This window comes from Ips typographus, unplaced genomic scaffold (assembly GCF_016097725.1).
Source record: "Ips typographus isolate SLU unplaced genomic scaffold, UJ_Ityp_2.0 IpsContig93, whole genome shotgun sequence".
NCBI classification, from domain to species: Eukaryota; Metazoa; Arthropoda; class Insecta; order Coleoptera; family Curculionidae; genus Ips; species Ips typographus.
This window is the reverse complement of record NW_028098583.1, coordinates 75,122-102,495: the sequence shown is the minus strand read 5'-3', so window position 1 is coordinate 102,495 and position 27,374 is coordinate 75,122. Positions and strand designations below refer to the sequence as shown.

Below are 27,374 nucleotides of genomic sequence, written 5' to 3'. Positions count from 1 at the left end.
ATGGGCCGTTTTAAAAAATGGCATTATTTAACAGTACTTGTCAAACACGATAATTCGGATGATCATTAGAGCGTCAATCATAGTTAAAAATGTATCTAGAAAAGAAACCCCCGCAGAAAATGTTATTATTATACAAGCATTGCTGAACTATTTAGGTTAATCAGAAAAAGAGATTTGTTAGCATTATCTCTAACTTAAAAGGCTTATTTATGTTTCCAAGAGAAAGATCATCATTTTAAGAACTTCATTTTTTGCAAGTTTATAGTTATTTATACAGTAAGTGACAAACCATTTTTTATTCATTCATATTTATTCGAGTGAATAAACCGGTTTAAGTCACGTGTCTTATACAGTATTTTATGAAATTTCGACTTCTTATATTAAAAAAAAAAAACTAAAATTACAGTTCTATTAAAATTGCACCGCGCCCCGTAGATGTAACATTGATGCTTGTTTGTTTACATCTGTAAATAGGCGAATGTCATTCAGTGTGATTTAATAGTTATTTATACAGCAAGTGACTTAAACCATTTTTTATTCACGAAAAGAACAACTAGGTCCACAAGCGTAGCGAGTGGCCTAAGCTCTTCGAGTGAATAAACCGGTTTAAGTCAAGTCACGTGTACACCTTTGTGACTAAGTATGTTCAGGCCAATTGCGTGTGACAAGTACTACGAAGTAATCTTCATAAAACGTCTCATTAACAAAGCTAACTAAGGTAAAATCTCTAAAAGCTCTAATGATCGTCCGAATTATCGTGTTTGACAAGTACTGTCAAATAATGACATTTTATAAAACGGCCCATTAACTCAAAGCCAATAACTAAAGTAAAAATAGTTTTTATTGAATTATTTTGTTATTCATGAAGCAAATCATAAATTATTATACATCACTAAAATCAGAATAAAACGTACTATTTGGTGGGCTAAAAATCCAATATGGCGCCCATAAGAAAAAAGAAAGTTGATGATGGCTGCCAAAAAACGAAACGTCGTGTGGCAAATTTGAATCCATCATCGAATAGCTGAGAAAAAGTGGCAATGAAAAGGTGCTTTTAGTTTTGGAATATCTCTTCAAATAAGATTAAAAATAAATAAAAACAAAAAATCAAATTTTCAGTTTTTTTCGGATATCTTCGGAAGTACTCGGAAAATCGAAATTTTTAAAACTGCATTTGGTTGAGCTTTACATTGCGCAACTTTGCCCCAATTTAAACTTTCTCGTATCTCTTATAGTTTCCGAGATCCCAATGGTGAGGGTCGAATTTGAATTACCCTGTATAGTGCTTTCAAATAGCTGTGACCAAAATTTCATGAAAATCCATTCATTAATAACAAAGTTATGACAAATTAAAATTCAAAAATCCTCTAAGCTAATGGTCAGAAAAGAACACCCTGCATCAACTGTTGCCATAGACATGGTGTTACTATTTACTTGTTTATTATTACTCATTAATTGATTAATTTCTAAAAAAAAAAAAAAAATCAAAAAAAAATCAAAAAATAAAATCAATTTTGGTCACAGCTATTTGAAAGCACTATAGATCCAGTGGCGTAGTAATTTTTTTAATAAAAAAATCGCTAATAAAAATTCTCCATTTTCTATCAAGAAAAAGTATCGTAATATGACCTGAAAACTGAAATAAATATTTAAAATTTTCTCCCGTAATAGACATTTCATTCCTAATTATTTAAAAAAAAAAAATCATTGAAATCGGTTAATAACCTAAAATTGTATAGGGGTGTTTCCATTCTAAATGGGTCACACTGTAGTTAAACTGGTTCTCTTTCAAAATATGAAAAAAACTTTTTAGTTTATTATGGGAAATTTAGAGAAAATGCGATTTTAAAATTTAAGATGGCAGTTACGCACTCTGGTGGTTATTTTTAGAACTAGAAAATATTTTCCAGCGATTCTTCATGGCCCAATAATTTTTTTTACACCAAAGTCCTACGACGAACGGCTCCCGAGATATGGCCGAGAAACAGTCTTATTGGGTCAACCGGTACATACTTAAATTTGTCTTGGAAGTGTGGGGGAAACAGACATTAGGCTCACAGAGCCCTTTGTCGGAAAAATCTGACAAAGGAAGAAAACATTAATCAAGATAAGATGTAATTGACATTTGTCATTTGTCCAAATCCTATTCAGGCTATGTGCTATAAGCAAATAATAATAATAAGTAATATTAAGTTAAGAAAGTTAAAAGTTGACCAACTTCTTAATTTAACTTAACTAAACTTAATAGAAAATTCAGTTGCATAAATGCATGTTGCAATTACACATGTTGATGTTTCTTAGTACTAAATTAGTTTATCTTAATTCTATTTTAATGTCCTGCATAAATTCACCTTAACATTAAAATTTTTACAGTATTGCTGTTTTCATTATTGTTTTACATTTAACACAATAATCATCATTATACACTTTAGTAAACCGAATTGCTCAACATTGAATTAATATGTATTATACAGGGTGTTACAAATTCGATGCATTAGCATTGTTATCTCAGAAACTATAGTTGATAGAGCTTTAGTTAAATTGAGGCAAAGTTGCGCATTTTATTGCTAAATAATTTGGTGAAAAAATTTAAAAAATTTTCATTACTTTGGGAGATATCCGACAAAAACCGAAAAAGTTTTGGGAAATCAATGGCACCTTCTGGAGTAACTTTTTAATGCTCCTCAAGAAAATAGTTTTAGTTTTCAGCTCCGACGTTTCGTTTTTTAGATACCATCATCAACTTATTTTAATTAAATTAATTTATTTTAATTTAATTTTTCAAATACGGACCTAAACTTTTTATTTTGTTTTTTAGTAGCTACCTTCCGAAACTTATATCACGTCAAAAAAATATATCTAATGTATTACCTACTTGGTACTTAAGTATTAAGTATTTTAAATAAATTAAGCAATTGAAATTGATATGTTGTCATAATGAGTAAATAATTTACTTTGATATAATTCAAAATTAGTTTCATTGCTCCTTTGAAAAAAAGAGAGTTTCTTATAGTACTTTTCAATTCATTAATTTAAAAAAATATGTTTTTGGTTAATTATGTATTTTTCAGACACTCACGTGTTTGATTTCGAGGTTGAGTTTCGATGAAACAGCTTAAACTTTATTTTTAGTGTTAGAGCAAAACCTAATTCTTAAATCATGTCAAACTAAATTATCTACTCATTATGACAACATATGAATTCCAAAGGCATATTTAAAAAAAAATAGGTACTTAAGTACAGCAGATATAATTTTTTGACAAGTGTGGCACATCATTAGTTTCAAGAGGTCTGTAGCTACTAAAAAACGAAATAAAAAGTTCAGGTTCGTATTGAAAAATTTAAGTTGATGATGGTATCTAAAAATCGAAACGTCTGAGCTGAAAACTAACTATTTTCTTAAAGAGCCTAAAAAAGTGCCTCCAGAAGGTGCCATTGATTTTCCAAAATAATCAATAATAAAGTAGTAAAAAAATAAAATAGAAATTTGACTTTCGCTTTTTGTCGGATTTCTCCGGAAGTAATGAAAATTTTTTTTAACCAAATTATTTAGCATTAAAATGCGCAACTTTGCCTTCATTCAACTAAAGCTCTATCAACTATAGTTTCTGAGATAGCAATGTTTTTGCATCAAATTTGTAACTGTACAAACCATATTTCAAAAATGCTTTGTTATGAAATTAATGAAATACTTGAGTGTTAGTTCTGTGTTATTGTTTGGGGTTTAAGACCTCCTTTCTCCTTCCACAAACTTTTTAATGGTGCCACAATGATTTTTTTATGAAATATTTCTGTTAATTTAGAAACTTTTTTGCTTCTTTAGTTTTTTCTGTATCTGTCACAGTTTTTGAGAAAATAACAAATTTACAATTTTACAAATTTGTCAGAAAAACCATACCAATTTCTCTATCAATGTGCATTATGAAATTGAGATGTTTTTTCTGAAAATAAAAATTAAATCTGCTTGAAAACAGTTACCGATACTGAAGAAATAAATGATTTTCTTCCAAACACCCTGTATTTCTTTAACAAAGCATTTTTGAAATATGATCTATACAGGATAATTCAAATTCGACCCTCACCATTGGGATCTCAGAACCATAAGAGATACGAGAAAGTTTAAATTTGGGTAAAGTTGCGCAATTTAAAGCTCAACCAAATACCGTTTTAAAAATTTCGATTTTCCGAGTGCTTCCGAAGATATCCGAAAAAATCTGTAAATTAGATTTTTTGTTTTTATTTATTTCTAACCTTATTTGAAGAGATATCCAAAATCTAAAAGCATCTTTTCTTTGTCATTTTCCCCAGCTATTCGATGATAGATTCCAATTTGCCACACGACGTTTCGTTTTTTGGCAGTCATCATCAATTTTCTTTTTTTTTATGGGCACCATATTGGATTTTTAGCCCACCCAATAGTACGTTTTATTCTGATTTTAGTGATGTATAATGACTTATGATTTGCTTCACAAATGACAAAATAAAATTCAATAAAAACTAATTCTACTTTAGTCGGCTTTGAGTTAATGAGACGGTTTATGAAATGTCATTATTTGACAGTACTTGTCAAACACGATAATTCGGACGATTATTAGAGCAAGTCAAGTTAAAAATGTATCTAGAAAAGAAACCGGCGCACAAAATGTTATTATTATACAAGGATTGCTGCAGAATTTAGGTTAATCAGAAGAGATTTGTTAGCATTATCTCTAACTTAAACCGGTCATATATGTTTCCAAGAGAAAGATCATCATTTTAGGAACTCCATTTTTTGCCAAATTGCTTTTTTTGTAATGTTGTGCAAGTTTAAATAATTTAATATGGGATTTTGAAAAACATCAAATCAAGCTATGTTTTGGTTAAGTTTTAACTAAATAAAGTTATGTGGTGCTGTTGGCTTACTGATTACAGTTGGTTTGCTCTCATATTGTTAACTTAGTTCCAAATTTGTGTTGAAGCTTAAAATAATATTGCCTCATTTTTCCTCATTGTGTCTAAGTATGTTCAGGCCAATTGCGTGTGACAAGTACTACCAAGTAATCTTCATAATACCTCTCATAACCTCAAAGCCAACAAAGGTAAAATTAGTTTTTATTCAATTGTTTTGTTATTTATGAAGCAAATCATAACTGATTATACATCACTAAAATCAGCATAAAACGTACTATTTGGTGGGTTAAGAATCCAATATGGCCCCCATAAGAAAAAAGAAAGTTGATGATGGCTGCCAAAAAACGTCGGCCGGCAAATATGAATCTATCATCGAATGGCTAGGAAAAAGTGGCAATGAAAAGATGCTTTTAGTTTTGGAATATCTCTTCAAATAAGGTTAGAAATAAATAAAATTAAAAAATAAAATTTTCAGTTTTTTTAAATATCTTCGGAAGTACTCGAAAAATCAAAATGTTTACTACTGCATTTGGTTGAGCTTTAAATGACGCAACTTTGCCCCAATTTAAACTTTCTCCCAATGGTGAGGGTCGAATTTGAATTACCTGTATAGCAAACTGGCATTATTTCTTGGTGTATAATCGATGATTAAGATTTTTTGCAATTGTTAGAAAACACCATGTATGTACTGTTGTCTAAAGACATGTTTAAAGTAATAGTAATAATGAGGTATAGTCTGATTATTATAACTTTAGTTGCATGTCATAACAGAGGTGATTGTATTGCCAACCAAATTTACACAACATGACAATAACATTGCATAGATATGGAACACCGTTTTCTATGGAACGCCGTTTTACTCTTTAATGAGTCGAAGCGTAAAGTATCGTTCGAATGATCAATAGTTTTAAACCACACTATTTTCTACGTTACATGATTATTTCAATACATAATTTGGCGTTAGATTGCGTGAAAGACATTAAAGAGTACAACGGCTTATGGAAATTTTCTACTAGATGAACCATTCTTTTAAACAATCGTTTTAATCAACCAAGTCCGAAATAACTATTGTAATAATTCTAGTCATTTAAAACATTGCTTTTAAGTTACACACATTACGCCGTTTTACTCTTAAAGTGAATGCAAAAATTAAAGTATTGTTCAGACAATAGAAAATTTGGCGATACAATTTAAAACGTTGGTTTGAAAATAAATGCCAATTCCTGCGTTAGTTTAAAAATCATGTACATATTTAATACCACCAAATAAAAACAATGCTTAATTTTAGCGTTTGTTGAATTAAAACGTTACTTTCACTTTCCCCTCAGACAAACGAGTGTAAAAAATCATGGTAATTTAACGATCCTTTAATTATTACGTTACTTTAAATATTTCAACCACAGCTTAAAATGAAAAAATTGTAAAAATTTAGTCAATTTTTGCATTCGATGATTTTAAACATTCGTTTAAAAAATACAAACGATGTTCAAAATAAACAATTGCAATAAATCCAGGAATTAAAACGTTGGTTGAATTAATACAATACATTTAACTACGAGTACCACATTTTTACGTTCGTTCGCGCAATCTATTGTAAAAAATACGTGCTGCTGCATGTTGCATGTGGCCGAGTTTGGAAGTAGAAATAGTAGAAAACTACTATATGCGTCTAACGAGAAAGTGAGGTCGTGTTAATAGAGATGTGTCTGGTCTCGATATCGACCGGATGATCGATTGTTTGCATGCGTACAGCCGCACTGAGTGCACTACGCTTGTTTATAGATAGGTATCACAAACGTTTAAAAATCAAGGTATAATTTTTCAAAATGTGCTCGAATACGCTGTTTATTATTATTTTTTGTTGCGCATTTTGATGTAGAATCGGTATATACAAAGGGATCAACGTAATAGTAATGATGTCACACTTGATTTTTTTCTGGCCCCGTATATTATAAGTCTTTGAATTTCTCGCAAAACATAATTTAGCAACGGTTTTTGAGATATTGATGTTTCAATGTTAATATTTTTTCTATAGCACATTATATACCTATGGAAACCATATTTGTTTTTATAACGTGTAATCGGCTTTAGAAGGAACACAACTATTAACTACATTACAGACAAAAAAACTGAAAATGCCTATTAAGAAGAGAAAGAGAAGAAATGCAATAAATAGCAAATTGGAAGTTACTGGATATAACCAACTTCAAGCAGTCAAAATCATAACATAACCATACAAAAATCAAAAATCACAAAATATGGTTCATCATCTAATGTGTCTACTGATATATTAGTATATATTAGTACAAGTACTTAGCACTTTTAAAGGATTTAGAAGGTATTTATGCAATTATTGTTGTAGGAAAAGGTCGTCCAGCTGTTGTTATTCCTAGAGAACAATTAGCTTTTTTAGTAAATGAAGGTTTTTCTGCATCAAAAATATCAAAACTATTATGTTGTTCTAAAACAGTTGTTTACCGTAACTGTTACAAGGAAGGCATAAGGTTTAGAGACAAATATTCAAACTTAAGTGAGGAACAACTCAGGGAAGTTGGCGCGAAACGAAAACGAAGAAGTTAGGTTATTAAGATTTCTTCTTAATTTCTTTATTATTTTATTGGTCTTTCGGGTTGTTCAGTATAGGTATGCCCAAAGGAATTTTAAAATCGTTATTGATAATGATATGTATTTCCAAAACCGCGTGTGCGTTTTAATGACTTTGAAAACGTTTTGATCAGCCGAAACTTTTTGTTTTTAAAAACAAAAATCACATTGCACAGTTGACGTAAGTTTTCTCTTATTTAAAGAAAAGGACAGACCAACGATTTTGAGAAATCTTAAAAAAAGTATTTCAGGTTACTTGTTTGCGGTGTGTCGTTATAAAATAGTTATTTATGCAACAAGTGCAAAAAGTACATTTTTTTGAACGCAACGTGAAAATTGTTAGACGAGACCAAAGGTCGAGTTTAACAACACGTAAGTGCAAAAAGGGACTTTTTGCATGTATTGCATACAAAATTTTTTATAAAATCGACTTATTTGATGACAAAAGTACATTAGTTGTTAATTTTAAAATATGAAATGTCTGACTTGACAGGAATTTCTCCTACCTGCAGGTACCTATTAGACGTGCAATTTTGTAGTTCAAAAAAGACTTTGTTGCACTAGTACAAAAAAAAGGAACTTTTTGCACGAAAACTATGCAAAATGAAAAGAAATCCACATAAACTTTTCTTAGGAAAACGTATGGGCTATCACATGTAGCCCATCAGAATGCGTTGAAGTTAGAGTTTTTATAGTTATTTAACCAACGAGTGTATTAACGAATGCGATTAATAATCGAAAGGTTTTAACGCGTAAACGATAGTAAACGCGTTAATAATTGAGATTTTTAATCGCTTATTAATATAAGAGTTGGTTACAACAATTTTCCGCCGACTGTAGTATAGGTACCTATAATAAATAGTTTGAAGTAGAAGTCCATTGTCTCGCAGTGGAGGTGTAAGAATACAGGGTGCGGAATAACACACAGTCTTCTCCACTATAAATTTAATAACAAATTTGTTATGTAGCATTTAATAGTTACTAAGTGTAGTTAAGTGTTTTTTCTCCATGATAAGGTAATGAAACTTTTTTATACTTTAATTTTATATTTCAAATTCTTTTTCAACCATTTTACAGTTTAGTTGCCTTCCATTAATGTTAAGTTAACTCTTTGCTACTAATGGGTCTCGCTGTCTATCCCTGTATAGAAAGACAGCGTCTAATGTGTTAAGCAGCTTTTAAGATATGTCCTTCGCCATTGTCCACATTTTTGAGTTCACCTTTGTTAGCGTAAAGCGTAGAGCGTTTTAATTCTTTTAGCTCCTGATGATGGGCATGTCTATGCCCGAAACTAGTCGAGCGCGCCCCCATTAACTGGTGGGTTAATAAATTTATAGTGGAGAAGACTGTGTGTTATTCCGCACCCTGTACCTATAATAAATGTTTGTAATCCTAAAAAGTTATTTAATATTTACCTACTAATTGTCAGTTGTATACACGCCACTGACAATGACAACAAAACATGTATGATAACTGACATTCACAGTTAGCTTTGTCGGAAATGGCGGATGGAGAACTAACCTAACGGTAATTAAAGTACGCCTCTTTCTGTCTGTTTAATACAGTTAAAAAAACATAGAACTTCTACGAGCGTATCATTAAAGAAAATACATTAAAGTAAAACAATTGAAAAATCATGCATTAATGGGACTCATTAATGAACAATTTTGCTTCCGTTATTGTCCATTAAAAAAACTGTTAATATACGGTCAACGGAAAAATAATTAAGTAGGGAGTTAGGTACATAGGTACTACTTGTTAGAATTTTGTTTTATATCGTTCCCTCAATTAAAGTTATAAAATCGTATATTATAACGATATAAATATAAATATAATATAAATTAAATCAGTACTTTTCAAAACATTTGCAATATTCCAGACTGGTTAGAAACCTCGTATAATATCGTAGTGTACGCAGTACGCATTAAAAGAATCGATCATCCGGTCGATATCGGGACCACATAACATCTCTATTAAAGCAACCTCAACTCTTGAACGCCTATCGTACAGATTCCTACTATTTCTACTTCCAAACTCCGCCACATGCAACATGCAGCAGCACGTATTTTTTACAATAGATTGCGCGAACGAACGTAAAAATGTGGTACTCGTAGTTAAATGTATTGTATTAATTCAACCAACGTTTTAATTCCTGGATTTATTGCAATTGTTTATTTTGAACATCGTTTGTATTTTTTAAACGAATGTTTAAAATCATCGAACGCAAAAATTCACTGAATTTTTACAATTGTTTCATTTTAAGCTGTGGTTGAAATATTTAAAGTAACGTAATAATTAAAGGATCGCCAAATTACCATGATTTTTTACACTCGTTTGTCTGAGGGGAAAGTGAAAGTAACGTTTTAATTCAACAAACGCTAAAATTAAGCATTGTTTTTATTTGGTGGTATTAAATATGTACATGATTTTTAAACTAACGCAGGAATTGACATTTATTTTCAAACCAACGTTTTAAAATGTATCGCCGAAATTTCTATTGTTTGAACAATACATTATTTATGCGTTACATTAAAGAGCAAAACGGCGTTCCATAGTTTTCCTCTTTAATGAGTTGAAGTGTAAAGTAATGTTTGCATGATCTGAAGTTTAAACCACACTATTGTCTGGTTACTTACATGATTATTTCAGGCAACTACTAAGCAAGGGCCGTTTTGACATACAAAAAATTGCCCTATAAATCAATTTTTTTTTAAGATAATTTTTTTATTAGACCTTTGTTAACTTTTCTACATAATCGCCATTTAATTTCTAGCACCTTGACATACGGACAATAAAAGGTGTCTAAACTAGAGGATTTGCTTAATTAGTATATTAAGTGAGGCGGCCATTTCCGTAACGTTGCGAGTGACAAATTATAAAATTTTCAGTAGGTAAAAAATATATTTTTTAATGAAATAGGTTTAATACGTTTAAAGGTATTATATTGCCACGACTAACGTGACGTGTTGAATTGAATGCAAGTTTACTGCCTGGGATCTCGTTTCAGTGTGAAATAAAACACATAGTTACACATCATTAAATTTTATTAAATAAGTTCCTTAACCTAAACAACTCATAACTTACTAACTAATAAAATAAGCGGTTTACTAATATTATAAAAACGTTACTAACTTCCAATAAAATCATAATTAAATAGGTGTAAGATCAATACACAAAAATAAAGTACAATAGTAATACTTACACTTCTAATGAAGATAGAATCTTGGAGAGAGGCTTGTCACTTGTAGCGCCATTTTCCGAGTTTCTGCTTGGCAAAGCAGGACTGACTGAAATTATCCCCTCTCTAGGATATAACTTCATGCCAAACACTGGTTCCACCAATGAGAAGCTTCCAGACTTAGTCTCCTTTAGCCGACCACTCGTGACGACCTGTCGATCCTCGCTATTTCGCATATTTTACAACCCAGCATCCGGTTATACTCCGGTGCATAGTTTAGCTATTGCATTTGCATTTTAACCGCATTCCACATTTTTTATTTTTCCGCTCAAGTAGGTAATATGAATTCCACATTTTTTAATGTTTCCGTTCAAGTGTAATAAATTTGATTTATTTCTATCGTGACAATATAATACAGACATAACGTAAAAGATCGATAAACAAAGGCTAGTTAAAAAATAGTCTAAAGGCAAAACGCTGTAAGGGTCAGAGTTTTGAACTGCTGTTTCCTATGGTCGAAATTCTTTTCAAGATAAATTTGGACACCCAGGTGATCCGAATTTCTCTTAAAAAAGCTTCTTAGCTTTACCGTCCAGAACGGGGAGCATTTGTTCGATCTCATTTTTTACGAAATACTAAAGTGAGTTTTAGTTTTTTGAAGCTGCATCGTTTTAAAGCTAATGCTACTTCAGATTTGAGTACATTGGTCTGATTCCATCCAGCGACCTCACTATGTCCTTAAGCCACCATCACAATACCGAATTTACGTTTCGTTGTTGAAGTTGCGTAGCTTTTGAAATTTTTTTGTATTGAGTTTTACAGCGCCTTAAAAATAAGCATTTCCGGCGTTTTCACGGCAAAGTAACATTTTCTCTATAATTAATTCGAGAAAAAGATAGTATTCGGAGTAGAATAATGAAAAATAAATTGCTAGCAATTGCTCAACCCTACGTTTCATATAATTGCATAGCGGTACATACAACGTCATGACTTCAGTACATACAACGGCATCTCTCTTTTTATTGCGAAACGTGCTTTACTCGTATTGTTGACAGTTACCTTCAAAGATTTATAAAAATATCTGCAGCGGTTTTGAAGAAAAATAAATTCAGATTTGTTTATCCAAATTTAAGCAGCCTGTATAATAGGTTTTTTAAGGTCTTTTAGTAATAATTAGTTGTTTTAAAGTATGTCTTTGCACCATAATTATTTAGCAATAAAATGCGCATCTTTGCCTCCATCTCTCTCTATCAACTATAGTTTCTGAGATAGCAATGCTAATGCATCGAATTCGTAACACCCTGTGTAATAATTTTTTTAAACAAAGTCGGAATTAAAAGTTTTTGAAAATGTTTGTTGGTTGTTACGCTTATTTGTAGGTACCACCTTTTTTGTTAAGGTGCGGTAATAGTATATTCAAAAAGTACTTTGCTTAATGCACACTTTACAATTTTTGGTCGGCTGTTGTTGAATTATTATAGGGGTTAAGGCAATGTTCAGTTGGATGATTAAAATAATGTTTCCTACGATCGTGTGGAAAAGTGTACTTTGCCGTACGATTTTTCAAAGCGGAAGTAGCACTTTTCCGCTGTAGTGCGGTAATAGTATATTTTATTAGTACAAAAGTAAAGGTTTTTCCGTTCGCGTATAACCAATTCAGGTGTGAGGCAAAGCCGAACACCGGAAGACATGCAAACACGGAAAACCTATTTTTGGACGAATTATGAACGATATTTTTCATTATACTTCTTTAAAAACGAGGGAATAAAAACCAGACTTAAGAAAAAAATGTCGACCCGAGTGTATTTATTGTACTCTTGCTATACTGTGGTAATGATTCCATCGTTCATGTTGTTTTGGTGTATTATAATTTGAAAGTAACTAAAAGTATTTTGTAATATATTCTTATATTTGATTTCGGGAGATTTATTACTCTTTTTTAAAATAATTGTTTCAAAACCATAAAATTTTTATCCTGCATTTTAAACAAAAATTACAATTAACAAAATTTCTTATTTTCATAGATATAAAGTTGTGTTTTTTGCGACAGTTTGCTACTTTTGTTTGAAATTACACATGGCTACAGCAGAATTCTCATAACATTTTTTTGTTAGGGAAAAATATCACTTTTGAGGTATCTCAGATATAATTTAAACTTTTTGAAGAAGTTAAAACGGATTTTTAAAGACATTTTCTGTAGAATCCAGTGACGTAGTAAATTTCTAGCGTCGTCGGTTTTTGAACTATGGTACAAACATTTGATTTTTTTTTAATGGAAACACTTTATGATTTAAAACCGCGAATATTTTTTGTCACTATTAAAAATTCCATTGTTGAACTGACGCTTTAACGGAATCTAGGAACTGATATGATGTGGTATAGTAAAGTTTTGTTTTTTTTTGGGACGCTATTAATACGTTCCAACTCATAGACTTGAGTACAGATGGAACCAAATATTGCATGGGTTTTGTTCTTTGGTTACCAAGCCTCTATGGCCTGATGAGCCGTAGTACGGCGAAACGCATCAGAGGATTGGGATTAATAAACAAAAAATAAAATCTTACCATTTTTATGGTAGGTTGTGAGTTAGGCGTAGGACTGTCAAACGCAGATTTTTATACAGATATTTTTTATTTATAAAATAATCACCTTTTAAAAATCGCAGAAGCAAGTGTTTGTTTTGCAAGCTTAGAAATTGGTTTCAAATACATACTAAAATTAATATATTTTTTTGTTCCAGATATTGTCCCGGTGGTGAGAAGCAAAACTAGTCGTCCAGGTGAAGAGTGGAATTCCTATTTTTTTATTAATAAATTGAAGATGGAGGCGGGGGTTGTGGGTAGTTTTATTTGCTTTATTGTTCTGCCATATGCAGCATTGAGCAATTACCGAGAACATATATTTTAGTTCCACATTAATGAAAACGTATTACTACTGTTACGTAATTTATTGATTCGACATCTTCACAATATTTGGCTCAAGAATTTTCATTTAATGTCTGAATAAATGGCGAAGTATTAGGAAAAGTGTCATTCTTTTTAATGTCAATCTACGCATGGCGAACTGAGTAACTGTGCAGAAGTTGACATTGGGAGTGAACATAGACCAGCAATCAGCCATTTATATCTATCAAACGTACGATTTACTTTTCAACTGATTGACATTCTGCAGCAAAATCATTCGAGGAATAAATACGATTGCCACCTTTTTTATAAAAGAAAATCGTCTCTTGGAAAATAGGAGAGCAAAAACACAGTAAACGAAAATTTGTCGAGAGGTTAATAGGTACTTAGGTGATTTTTTCAATCGCTTTTTTATGCAAGATAATTAAAAACACACAAAACATTTATAAATCCAAATTAAAACTTTATTAAAGAACGTACTCTAAAACTTAACTAATTGCATATTATGTCAACATTTACAATAGTATTTTGTATTAAATTTTGCTGGTTCATTAAGTTGAAAATCTTTCCCATAAGCATTGCTACAAGGAACTGATATCACTATCTGAACTATTTGTTTCAAAGTTAGATCTTCCACATTTTTGACAAAGTGCACCACTTGTCTGCGGCAGAAATATCATCGTTTATGAAAGACGCATATGCCTTTTTCGAGCAGACAAAATTGTTCAAGCTCTCCACCTGGTTTTCATTAAACTATTCCATCAATTGGAAAATAATACACATTCCTTGTTGTAGCGTGCTGTTGAATCCAAAGGTGACAGAACCAGTTTGTTGTTACACCTAATAACCTAATATACAATGTTACTTAGAAGTTTCAAATAATGAATGTCCAATAGTATTCTTTTAAAACTTGCCAGGATGAATGGGTTTTCTCGGACAAGTTAATTAACCCAAATGATCCCAAAACTATGTTTTTTAAAAAAACCTTTTTTTTCTTCAGAGGCAGATTATTTAGGGCGTGTCTAGAATATCATTCTTATAAAGGGTGTTTCAAAAACATTTGCTTATTTTATGCAATAAAAAAAAATACTAAAAATTGTTTTTCTAAATAAATTTATTACCAAAGGAAAGCCTCAATATTAAATTTTTATTTATGGAAAAGAGTATTGGATAAATGAGCACCGTTCATGTTTTCACACTCTCGTAATCTCGAACCGAAGTTTTCGATCACTCTCTGAAGCATTGCACGAGGAACAGCGTTAATTTCATCTGGTATTTTTTGCTTCAATTCTCTCAAATCCTGTGGCGGTTGGGTGTATACCTTACACTTGAGGTGTCCCCATAAAAAGAAATCTGCTGGTGTCAAATCGGGACTTCTTGGTGGCCAGTTAATGTCTCCTCTGCGACTGATGATCCTCCCTGGGAATAACTGATCAAGAGCATCCAAGGAAGCATTCGTGACATGAGAAGTCGCTCCATCTTGTTGGAAAAACGTGTTTCTATTGTAGCCACCATGGTTCTGAATTGCAGGACTTAAAAAAGTCTTAATCATGTGGCAGTAGCGCTCAGATGTAACAGTTTGAGCTTGACCATCCTTAAAAAAATACGGACCAATGATTCCTTGCCTTGACATAGCAGCCCAGACAATAACTTTAGGCGAGTGTAATGGCGTCTCATAAAGATTTTGCGAGTTCTGCTCGGCCCAATATCGGCAGTTCTGTTTGTTAACATGTCCGTTAATGTGAAAATTGGATTCATCAGAAAACCATATGTTGTTGCAACCGTTGAAGTCCTCTCTCATTATTCTACAGAACTCTGATCTATTAGCGGGATCCTGCGGTTTTAATTCTTGTGTGATAACAATCTTGTATGGATGGAAATGCATATCCTAGCGAATAATGCGATGAACAGTCGACTTATGCAAAATTAAAGACGCTGCACCCAATCTTAATGATTGCCGGGGATCCTCGTTAACGAATTGGCGTACACGTTCAATGTTTTCGTTCGATCTCGCTGACCTTGGGCGTCCAAGCGGTTTACTATTCATCGTGTTTCCACTGTTCTCGAACTTTCTTATACAATATTTAATCAAATTTTCACTTGGGACATCTCTCATTCTTGCTATGACAAAATGATTCCTGTACAAACGACGCACAAGGGCATAAGAATCGTTGTTTTTATAAAACGCACGAACTCAAAAAGCACGTTGCGGTCCCGTAAAACGCTCCATTGCAACTAAAACTTAACAATGTTGCCAAACGTTTGCCAACTATCTCCTTTCTCCGAAACATGCGTATTGCGCCATAGGACAGATCCAAAAATGAAAATATTTCTGGGACACCCTTTACTTAATTTTTGCTGGACACGAATCACCACCTAACAATAATTTTAATGTTTTTAATGCCCCTGGCTTAATATTTGGTTCATTAAATAGTCAAATTCGTCTATTTACACAATCATGTAATGGAAATGAAGTATACTTATTAAAGTTTCCAATTTGACTAAAGTTAAAAAAATTATGAATTAAACAATCTATAAAATAAGATTTCCCTGATCCAGGAGGTCCTAAAATATGTATAGTACAGGGTCCGGCAACCAAACTTGCTGATTTGAAAGGTGAATAATGTTGGGTTGTAATTAGCAACAGAGTAATAACTTTGAACGTTTTATTTAAGATAAGAAAATTAAATTAGACAGCCCGAAAAAATTTCGCAACACCAACTTCAAAAACTAACTTGTACCATATTACAAAAAGGTAATTTTACCTTTTTACAAACTAGACATAATTTTTAACTCGTCTTATTTAAGATTAGTTATAACAAATTCTAACACCCTCTCCTAATCTTAAATAATAATACTTATTATCTATTACAACACATAAATCTAATCCAACATCGTATTACATTTAAAAATTTGAAATTTCACTTTATCTAAAGGTTTGGTTAAACTATCTGCAAGCTGCTCACTACTCGGACAATAAAACAATTTAACAATACCTTCAGATACCTTCTCATTAATAAAATGATACCGGACATCAATGTGCTTGCTGCGTTTGTTAAACTGTCCATTTTTAATTATAGTAATAGCACTTTGATTATCAACATGTAGATTTATATTTATATTTACTCCCAAAAGCTCATCTATAACTGATTTTAAAAACAAAGCTTCTTTAATACATTCTGCAGCAGCTATATACTCTGCTTTCAGTACTGGAAAGTGATACTATAGGTTGGCGTTTAGAACACCATGCTACAGGACCACCACAAAATTTTATGATATACCCTGTAGTGCTTTTCCTTGAGTATATATCTCCTGCAAAATCTGAGTCACTATAAGCTAACAAATTTAAATCCTCACTATGACTTGTATATTGAATTCCCAAATTGATGGTTGAAACTAAATAACGCAAAATTCTTTTCATATTTCCTACGTCACGTTCTGAGGGTTTATCTAATTTCCTACTACAATATCCTACCGCATAAGATATGTCTGGCCTAGTTTTGTTTGAAACATATAGTAATGTACCTACTAATTCTCTGTAAGGAAAAACTTTGTTCAAACAAGTATCATCAGTGCTTGGATTATAAATCATAGGAGTACTAACTGGTTTCATGTTTTCCAAACCAAAATCATCCAAGATTTCTGATATGTACTTACTTTGAGAAAGTTTAATAGAATCTTTGCCTTTGCAAATCTCAATACCTAAAAAGGAAGTTGGATTTTTACAGGACACTATCTCAAAATTAGTTGTTAATTTCTGAATCAAAATATTAATCTGTTCCTCATCATTTAGTAAAATTAGACCATCATCTACGTAAATCGCTAGAAATAAGGTGGAGGATTCATTTTTGAATATACATTGTTCACTTTTAAGATGTATCAAACCAATTGATTTTAAAACAGAAGTAAAATGTTCATTCCACCTCATTGGACTTTGTTTAAGCCCATACAATGCTTTTTTTAACAAACAGATTTTATTTTCACAATTTACTTTCGAATAACCCTCTGGAATTTCCATAAAAATTTCATCTTTTAATTCGCTATACAAAAAGGCCGTTTTGACATCGAATTTCCTAATTATTAAACTATTTTTAGCAGCTAAAGCAATCAAAATTCTTAACGGAGCTGTACTTATGACTGGACTAAACGTTTCCGTATAATCTATTCCCTGTTCTTGCTCAAATCCCCTAATTACTAGTCTAGCTTTATATTTATTATTTTCTTTAATTCGAAAAACCCATTTACTACTTAAAATCTTCTTACTTTTAGCCGCCTCTCTGTCCACATACATCCAAGTTTGATTTTTCTCTAATGACTCCTTCTCTTCATTTATTGCTTCAACCCATTTGTGCTTTTCAACCCCATTTATAGCTTCGCTGTATGACAGCATTACGTACTCATTTAATCGTTGAGGCTTCTTGATGATTCTTCCACTTCTTGTTTGAACATTATTTTCGATTTCTTCTTGGACATCAGAAACTTCTTCATTAGGTACATTTTCATTGCAGATTTCATCCATGACATTTTCAGGTAAATTTACATCTGAAGCAGGTTCCAAATGTTCAATCTCTTCATTTAGGTTATCTTCCAGAAACACGGTTTTTTTAGTTGTGTTAAATTCTGGTCTAACCACTGGTTCTTTAAAGATAACATCTCTGGAAGTTACGATTTTTCTATTTTTATTGTCCCACAGGCGATAACTTCCTAAAGAGTATCCAACAAAAATGTACTCATCACAACGGTAATCAAGCTTCTTCGTTGGTCCCAGTCTTTTCGCATAAGCTATGCATCCAAAGATTTGTAAATTTGTTAAATCAGGTTTTTTTTCCATTCCACATTTCAATAGGAGTTTTATCCATAGTACTTGAAGGACTTCTATTTAACAAATAAGTTGCAGTGTATACAGCTTCACCCCAGAAAGCCTTGTCCAAGTTTGCCTCAAATATAAGAGCTCTAGCCTTTTCCATTATGGTTCGATTTAGCCTCTCAGATCGACCATTTTGCTGAGGAGAGTAGGACACTGTATAGTCTACAACTATACCTCTAGCTTTGCACCAATCCATGAAGTTTCGATTTTTATATTCTCCTCCATTATCGCACCGTATTTTTGATACTTTTAAATTTTGACAAGCTTCCACTTCGTGTATGTAGTTTTTAAGATTTTCAGCTGATTCACTCTTATGTCTCATTAGATAAACTTGAGTGTAATGAGTGAAATCATCCATTATTGTCAAGAAATACCTATTGCCATCCCAGGTTTCTGGTTCAATTGGACCACACACATCACTATGTATCAGTTCTAATGGTCTTGTGGCTCTGGTCCTAGTGCTGTTAAAGGGTTTACGAGTTTGCTTAGACTGTAAGCAAACTACACAATCCTTTATTTTTTGGTCACATTCTACAGTATTTAAAATCATGCCCTTCATTGTGTCTAAGTATGTTCAGGCCAATTGCGTGTGACAAGTACTACCAAGTAATCTTCATAATACCTCTCATAACCTCAAAGCCAACAAAGGTAAAATTAGTTTTTATTCAATTGTTTTGTTATTTATGAAGCAAATCATAACTGATTATACATCACTAAAATCAGCATAAAACGTACTATTTGGTGGGTTAAGAATCCAATATGGCCCCCATAAGAAAAAAGAAAGTTGATGATGGCTGCCAAAAAACGTCGGCCGGCAAATATGAATCTATCATCGAATGGCTAGGAAAAAGTGGCAATGAAAAGATGCTTTTAGTTTTGGAATATCTCTTCAAATAAGGTTAGAAATAAATAAAATTAAAAAATAAAATTTTCAGTTTTTTTAAATATCTTCGGAAGTACTCGAAAAATCAAAATGTTTACTACTGCATTTGGTTGAGCTTTAAATGACGCAACTTTGCCCCAATTTAAACTTTCTCCCAATGGTGAGGGTCGAATTTGAATTACCTGTATAGCAAACTGGCATTATTTCTTGGTGTATAATCGATGATTAAGATTTTTTGCAATTGTTAGAAAACACCATGTATGTACTGTTGTCTAAAGACATGTTTAAAGTAATAGTAATAATGAGGTATAGTCTGATTATTATAACTTTAGTTGCATGTCATAACAGAGGTGATTGTATTGCCAACCAAATTTACACAACATGACAATAACATTGCATAGATATGGAACACCGTTTTCTATGGAACGCCGTTTTACTCTTTAATGAGTCGAAGCGTAAAGTATCGTTCGAATGATCAATAGTTTTAAACCACACTATTTTCTACGTTACATGATTATTTCAATACATAATTTGGCGTTAGATTGCGTGAAAGACATTAAAGAGTACAACGGCTTATGGAAATTTTCTACTAGATGAACCATTCTTTTAAACAATCGTTTTAATCAACCAAGTCCGAAATAACTATTGTAATAATTCTAGTCATTTAAAACATTGCTTTTAAGTTACACACATTACGCCGTTTTACTCTTAAAGTGAATGCAAAAATTAAAGTATTGTTCAGACAATAGAAAATTTGGCGATACAATTTAAAACGTTGGTTTGAAAATAAATGCCAATTCCTGCGTTAGTTTAAAAATCATGTACATATTTAATACCACCAAATAAAAACAATGCTTAATTTTAGCGTTTGTTGAATTAAAACGTTACTTTCACTTTCCCCTCAGACAAACGAGTGTAAAAAATCATGGTAATTTAACGATCCTTTAATTATTACGTTACTTTAAATATTTCAACCACAGCTTAAAATGAAAAAATTGTAAAAATTTAGTCAATTTTTGCATTCGATGATTTTAAACATTCGTTTAAAAAATACAAACGATGTTCAAAATAAACAATTGCAATAAATCCAGGAATTAAAACGTTGGTTGAATTAATACAATACATTTAACTACGAGTACCACATTTTTACGTTCGTTCGCGCAATCTATTGTAAAAAATACGTGCTGCTGCATGTTGCATGTGGCCGAGTTTGGAAGTAGAAATAGTAGAAAACTACTATATGCGTCTAACGAGAAAGTGAGGTCGTGTTAATAGAGATGTGTCTGGTCTCGATATCGACCGGATGATCGATTGTTTGCATGCGTACAGCCGCACTGAGTGCACTACGCTTGTTTATAGATAGGTATCACAAACGTTTAAAAATCAAGGTATAATTTTTCAAAATGTGCTCGAATACGCTGTTTATTATTATTTTTTGTTGCGCATTTTGATGTAGAATCGGTATATACAAAGGGATCAACGTAATAGTAATGATGTCACACTTGATTTTTTTCTGGCCCCGTATATTATAAGTCTTTGAATTTCTCGCAAAACATAATTTAGCAACGGTTTTTGAGATATTGATGTTTCAATGTTAATATTTTTTCTATAGCACATTATATACCTATGGAAACCATATTTGTTTTTATAACGTGTAATCGGCTTTAGAAGGAACACAACTATTAACTACATTACAGACAAAAAAACTGAAAATGCCTATTAAGAAGAGAAAGAGAAGAAATGCAATAAATAGCAAATTGGAAGTTACTGGATATAACCAACTTCAAGCAGTCAAAATCATAACATAACCATACAAAAATCAAAAATCACAAAATATGGTTCATCATCTAATGTGTCTACTGATATATTAGTATATATTAGTACAAGTACTTAGCACTTTTAAAGGATTTAGAAGGTATTTATGCAATTATTGTTGTAGGAAAAGGTCGTCCAGCTGTTGTTATTCCTAGAGAACAATTAGCTTTTTTAGTAAATGAAGGTTTTTCTGCATCAAAAATATCAAAACTATTATGTTGTTCTAAAACAGTTGTTTACCGTAACTGTTACAAGGAAGGCATAAGGTTTAGAGACAAATATTCAAACTTAAGTGAGGAACAACTCAGGGAAGTTGGCGCGAAACGAAAACGAAGAAGTTAGGTTATTAAGATTTCTTCTTAATTTCTTTATTATTTTATTGGTCTTTCGGGTTGTTCAGTATAGGTATGCCCAAAGGAATTTTAAAATCGTTATTGATAATGATATGTATTTCCAAAACCGCGTGTGCGTTTTAATGACTTTGAAAACGTTTTGATCAGCCGAAACTTTTTGTTTTTAAAAACAAAAATCACATTGCACAGTTGACGTAAGTTTTCTCTTATTTAAAGAAAAGGACAGACCAACGATTTTGAGAAATCTTAAAAAAAGTATTTCAGGTTACTTGTTTGCGGTGTGTCGTTATAAAATAGTTATTTATGCAACAAGTGCAAAAAGTACATTTTTTTGAACGCAACGTGAAAATTGTTAGACGAGACCAAAGGTCGAGTTTAACAACACGTAAGTGCAAAAAGGGACTTTTTGCATGTATTGCATACAAAATTTTTTATAAAATCGACTTATTTGATGACAAAAGTACATTAGTTGTTAATTTTAAAATATGAAATGTCTGACTTGACAGGAATTTCTCCTACCTGCAGGTACCTATTAGACGTGCAATTTTGTAGTTCAAAAAAGACTTTGTTGCACTAGTACAAAAAAAAGGAACTTTTTGCACGAAAACTATGCAAAATGAAAAGAAATCCACATAAACTTTTCTTAGGAAAACGTATGGGCTATCACATGTAGCCCATCAGAATGCGTTGAAGTTAGAGTTTTTATAGTTATTTAACCAACGAGTGTATTAACGAATGCGATTAATAATCGAAAGGTTTTAACGCGTAAACGATAGTAAACGCGTTAATAATTGAGATTTTTAATCGCTTATTAATATAAGAGTTGGTTACAACAATTTTCCGCCGACTGTAGTATAGGTACCTATAATAAATAGTTTGAAGTAGAAGTCCATTGTCTCGCAGTGGAGGTGTAAGAATACAGGGTGCGGAATAACACACAGTCTTCTCCACTATAAATTTAATAACAAATTTGTTATGTAGCATTTAATAGTTACTAAGTGTAGTTAAGTGTTTTTTCTCCATGATAAGGTAATGAAACTTTTTTATACTTTAATTTTATATTTCAAATTCTTTTTCAACCATTTTACAGTTTAGTTGCCTTCCATTAATGTTAAGTTAACTCTTTGCTACTAATGGGTCTCGCTGTCTATCCCTGTATAGAAAGACAGCGTCTAATGTGTTAAGCAGCTTTTAAGATATGTCCTTCGCCATTGTCCACATTTTTGAGTTCACCTTTGTTAGCGTAAAGCGTAGAGCGTTTTAATTCTTTTAGCTCCTGATGATGGGCATGTCTATGCCCGAAACTAGTCGAGCGCGCCCCCATTAACTGGTGGGTTAATAAATTTATAGTGGAGAAGACTGTGTGTTATTCCGCACCCTGTACCTATAATAAATGTTTGTAATCCTAAAAAGTTATTTAATATTTACCTACTAATTGTCAGTTGTATACACGCCACTGACAATGACAACAAAACATGTATGATAACTGACATTCACAGTTAGCTTTGTCGGAAATGGCGGATGGAGAACTAACCTAACGGTAATTAAAGTACGCCTCTTTCTGTCTGTTTAATACAGTTAAAAAAACATAGAACTTCTACGAGCGTATCATTAAAGAAAATACATTAAAGTAAAACAATTGAAAAATCATGCATTAATGGGACTCATTAATGAACAATTTTGCTTCCGTTATTGTCCATTAAAAAAACTGTTAATATACGGTCAACGGAAAAATAATTAAGTAGGGAGTTAGGTACATAGGTACTACTTGTTAGAATTTTGTTTTATATCGTTCCCTCAATTAAAGTTATAAAATCGTATATTATAACGATATAAATATAAATATAATATAAATTAAATCAGTACTTTTCAAAACATTTGCAATATTCCAGACTGGTTAGAAACCTCGTATAATATCGTAGTGTACGCAGTACGCATTAAAAGAATCGATCATCCGGTCGATATCGGGACCACATAACATCTCTATTAAAGCAACCTCAACTCTTGAACGCCTATCGTACAGATTCCTACTATTTCTACTTCCAAACTCCGCCACATGCAACATGCAGCAGCACGTATTTTTTACAATAGATTGCGCGAACGAACGTAAAAATGTGGTACTCGTAGTTAAATGTATTGTATTAATTCAACCAACGTTTTAATTCCTGGATTTATTGCAATTGTTTATTTTGAACATCGTTTGTATTTTTTAAACGAATGTTTAAAATCATCGAACGCAAAAATTCACTGAATTTTTACAATTGTTTCATTTTAAGCTGTGGTTGAAATATTTAAAGTAACGTAATAATTAAAGGATCGCCAAATTACCATGATTTTTTACACTCGTTTGTCTGAGGGGAAAGTGAAAGTAACGTTTTAATTCAACAAACGCTAAAATTAAGCATTGTTTTTATTTGGTGGTATTAAATATGTACATGATTTTTAAACTAACGCAGGAATTGACATTTATTTTCAAACCAACGTTTTAAAATGTATCGCCGAAATTTCTATTGTTTGAACAATACATTATTTATGCGTTACATTAAAGAGCAAAACGGCGTTCCATAGTTTTCCTCTTTAATGAGTTGAAGTGTAAAGTAATGTTTGCATGATCTGAAGTTTAAACCACACTATTGTCTGGTTACTTACATGATTATTTCAGGCAACTACTAAGCAAGGGCCGTTTTGACATACAAAAAATTGCCCTATAAATCAATTTTTTTTTAAGATAATTTTTTTATTAGACCTTTGTTAACTTTTCTACATAATCGCCATTTAATTTCTAGCACCTTGACATACGGACAATAAAAGGTGTCTAAACTAGAGGATTTGCTTAATTAGTATATTAAGTGAGGCGGCCATTTCCGTAACGTTGCGAGTGACAAATTATAAAATTTTCAGTAGGTAAAAAATATATTTTTTAATGAAATAGGTTTAATACGTTTAAAGGTATTATATTGCCACGACTAACGTGACGTGTTGAATTGAATGCAAGTTTACTGCCTGGGATCTCGTTTCAGTGTGAAATAAAACACATAGTTACACATCATTAAATTTTATTAAATAAGTTCCTTAACCTAAACAACTCATAACTTACTAACTAATAAAATAAGCGGTTTACTAATATTATAAAAACGTTACTAACTTCCAATAAAATCATAATTAAATAGGTGTAAGATCAATACACAAAAATAAAGTACAATAGTAATACTTACACTTCTAATGAAGATAGAATCTTGGAGAGAGGCTTGTCACTTGTAGCGCCATTTTCCGAGTTTCTGCTTGGCAAAGCAGGACTGACTGAAATTATCCCCTCTCTAGGATATAACTTCATGCCAAACACTGGTTCCACCAATGAGAAGCTTCCAGACTTAGTCTCCTTTAGCCGACCACTCGTGACGACCTGTCGATCCTCGCTATTTCGCATATTTTACAACCCAGCATCCGGTTATACTCCGGTGCATAGTTTAGCTATTGCATTTGCATTTTAACCGCATTCCACATTTTTTATTTTTCCGCTCAAGTAGGTAATATGAATTCCACATTTTTTAATGTTTCCGTTCAAGTGTAATAAATTTGATTTATTTCTATCGTGACAATATAATACAGACATAACGTAAAAGATCGATAAACAAAGGCTAGTTAAAAAATAGTCTAAAGGCAAAACGCTGTAAGGGTCAGAGTTTTGAACTGCTGTTTCCTATGGTCGAAATTCTTTTCAAGATAAATTTGGACACCCAGGTGATCCGAATTTCTCTTAAAAAAGCTTCTTAGCTTTACCGTCCAGAACGGGGAGCATTTGTTCGATCTCATTTTTTACGAAATACTAAAGTGAGTTTTAGTTTTTTGAAGCTGCATCGTTTTAAAGCTAATGCTACTTCAGATTTGAGTACATTGGTCTGATTCCATCCAGCGACCTCACTATGTCCTTAAGCCACCATCACAATACCGAATTTACGTTTCGTTGTTGAAGTTGCGTAGCTTTTGAAATTTTTTTGTATTGAGTTTTACAGCGCCTTAAAAATAAGCATTTCCGGCGTTTTCACGGCAAAGTAACATTTTCTCTATAATTAATTCGAGAAAAAGATAGTATTCGGAGTAGAATAATGAAAAATAAATTGCTAGCAATTGCTCAACCCTACGTTTCATATAATTGCATAGCGGTACATACAACGTCATGACTTCAGTACATACAACGGCATCTCTCTTTTTATTGCGAAACGTGCTTTACTCGTATTGTTGACAGTTACCTTCAAAGATTTATAAAAATATCTGCAGCGGTTTTGAAGAAAAATAAATTCAGATTTGTTTATCCAAATTTAAGCAGCCTGTATAATAGGTTTTTTAAGGTCTTTTAGTAATAATTAGTTGTTTTAAAGTATGTCTTTGCACCATAATTATTTAGCAATAAAATGCGCATCTTTGCCTCCATCTCTCTCTATCAACTATAGTTTCTGAGATAGCAATGCTAATGCATCGAATTCGTAACACCCTGTGTAATAATTTTTTTAAACAAAGTCGGAATTAAAAGTTTTTGAAAATGTTTGTTGGTTGTTACGCTTATTTGTAGGTACCACCTTTTTTGTTAAGGTGCGGTAATAGTATATTCAAAAAGTACTTTGCTTAATGCACACTTTACAATTTTTGGTCGGCTGTTGTTGAATTATTATAGGGGTTAAGGCAATGTTCAGTTGGATGATTAAAATAATGTTTCCTACGATCGTGTGGAAAAGTGTACTTTGCCGTACGATTTTTCAAAGCGGAAGTAGCACTTTTCCGCTGTAGTGCGGTAATAGTATATTTTATTAGTACAAAAGTAAAGGTTTTTCCGTTCGCGTATAACCAATTCAGGTGTGAGGCAAAGCCGAACACCGGAAGACATGCAAACACGGAAAACCTATTTTTGGACGAATTATGAACGATATTTTTCATTATACTTCTTTAAAAACGAGGGAATAAAAACCAGACTTAAGAAAAAAATGTCGACCCGAGTGTATTTATTGTACTCTTGCTATACTGTGGTAATGATTCCATCGTTCATGTTGTTTTGGTGTATTATAATTTGAAAGTAACTAAAAGTATTTTGTAATATATTCTTATATTTGATTTCGGGAGATTTATTACTCTTTTTTAAAATAATTGTTTCAAAACCATAAAATTTTTATCCTGCATTTTAAACAAAAATTACAATTAACAAAATTTCTTATTTTCATAGATATAAAGTTGTGTTTTTTGCGACAGTTTGCTACTTTTGTTTGAAATTACACATGGCTACAGCAGAATTCTCATAACATTTTTTTGTTAGGGAAAAATATCACTTTTGAGGTATCTCAGATATAATTTAAACTTTTTGAAGAAGTTAAAACGGATTTTTAAAGACATTTTCTGTAGAATCCAGTGACGTAGTAAATTTCTAGCGTCGTCGGTTTTTGAACTATGGTACAAACATTTGATTTTTTTTTAATGGAAACACTTTATGATTTAAAACCGCGAATATTTTTTGTCACTATTAAAAATTCCATTGTTGAACTGACGCTTTAACGGAATCTAGGAACTGATATGATGTGGTATAGTAAAGTTTTGTTTTTTTTTGGGACGCTATTAATACGTTCCAACTCATAGACTTGAGTACAGATGGAACCAAATATTGCATGGGTTTTGTTCTTTGGTTACCAAGCCTCTATGGCCTGATGAGCCGTAGTACGGCGAAACGCATCAGAGGATTGGGATTAATAAACAAAAAATAAAATCTTACCATTTTTATGGTACGTTGTGAGTTAGGCGTAGGACTGTCAAACGCAGATTTTTATACAGATATTTTTTATTTATAAAATAATCACCTTTTAAAAATCGCAGAAGCAAGTGTTTGTTTTGCAAGCTT

General features: G+C 32.0%; 1 protein-coding gene and 2 long non-coding RNA genes across 5 annotated transcripts in view; all 3 read left to right on the top strand.

Annotated features, from left to right (window-relative positions):
- The window catches only part of LOC145739997 (uncharacterized), a 30,932-nt gene extending 8,082 nt beyond the window's left edge, over positions 1-22,850 (top strand). For 2 of the 3 annotated variants that reach the window (XR_014181318.1, XR_014181316.1), the window contains exon 3: positions 13,413-22,850. This is a non-coding gene — a long non-coding RNA (uncharacterized LOC145739997). The remainder of the gene's footprint in view (positions 1-13,412) is intronic. The other variant, XR_014181317.1, reaches the window with a different exon arrangement.
- On the top strand, positions 336-8,838 carry LOC145740001 (uncharacterized). The gene is made up of 2 exons (XR_014181323.1): positions 336-8,510; positions 8,572-8,838. It is a non-coding gene; the product is annotated as an uncharacterized LOC145740001 (long non-coding RNA).
- Positions 22,851-23,234: 384 nt separating the features above from the next.
- LOC145739996 (uncharacterized) overlaps positions 23,235-27,374 on the top strand; it is a 28,843-nt gene continuing 24,703 nt past the window's right edge. Inside the window, exon 1 of the mRNA XM_081995319.1 lies at positions 23,235-24,393. The gene's annotated coding sequence lies outside the window, so the exon portion shown is untranslated. The remainder of the gene's footprint in view (positions 24,394-27,374) is intronic.